The following is a 981-nucleotide window of genomic DNA, read 5'->3' on the forward strand; positions in this document are numbered from 1 at the left end:
AGTTTTTTTTCTCTTAATTAATTGGCCTCTCAGAGTTGGTAAGACAACTCCCACCTGTTTATGCTCTCTGTATGTGTGTATATATATCTCCTCATTATATGTTCCATTCTATATGCATCCGAAGAAGTGGGCTGTAGTCCACGAAAGCTTATGCTCTAATAAATTTGTTAGTCTCTAAGGTGCCACAAGTACTCCTGTTCTTCCCCTTACCCTTGACTCTAGTGTTTTGAAAGAAAGCTAAGTCCATGCAGGAGATAAGAACAAGACTGAAACACTAGATTGGTGGGTGTCACCTGTTTTAGAAATATGTATTTACAAGGCATTCTCAAAATAGAGATAAGGTTAGGAGCTGATGAGAATTGTGCCTCACCTTCTCAGCAAACTTCTACAAGTAAGGACCATCTTTATTGTTTTTGTACCATGCCTGACTCAATAGGGTCCTGGTCTGTAACTGGGGCTCCTAGGTGCTATTGCAATAAAAATAATAATAATTAGTCTCTGGATTACATTACTGATCCCTTCACTCAGCCGAACTCTAAATGGATTTGTGTTGTTTCCACTTTTTTAGATTTAATTTAACATTTTTCTGTGACTTGATTTTTTCCAGAGCCATTCAACAATCTGTTATGGATTATTTGACTTTCAGTAAGAGCTGTGGTCACCTTAGAAAAGAGAGTTCTTTTCTCTTCCAGAAAAACTTGCCAAGAATCTGTTGATTAGAATAAGGGGAAAGTAAACACCTCCCAGCTGTGTCCATTACACTAACTGCACCGTGTGAATTATAACCAAATTTCATACACAGAATCAGCAATTCAGAGCTGTGCTCCTGCAGTTCTGAAATCCAGTAGGAGTTTTATAGTACTTGGTTGACGTTTTGTTGAGTATATTGTCACACCTACACTGTGAGACTCTGCCGTGTTCGTGTATGAAACAGCCCTGTAGCTGAATACACACTCGGGACTGATTTGTACTGCATAGAAC

Source organism: Trachemys scripta, chromosome 13 (assembly GCF_013100865.1).
Source record: "Trachemys scripta elegans isolate TJP31775 chromosome 13, CAS_Tse_1.0, whole genome shotgun sequence".
NCBI classification, from domain to species: domain Eukaryota; kingdom Metazoa; phylum Chordata; order Testudines; family Emydidae; genus Trachemys; species Trachemys scripta.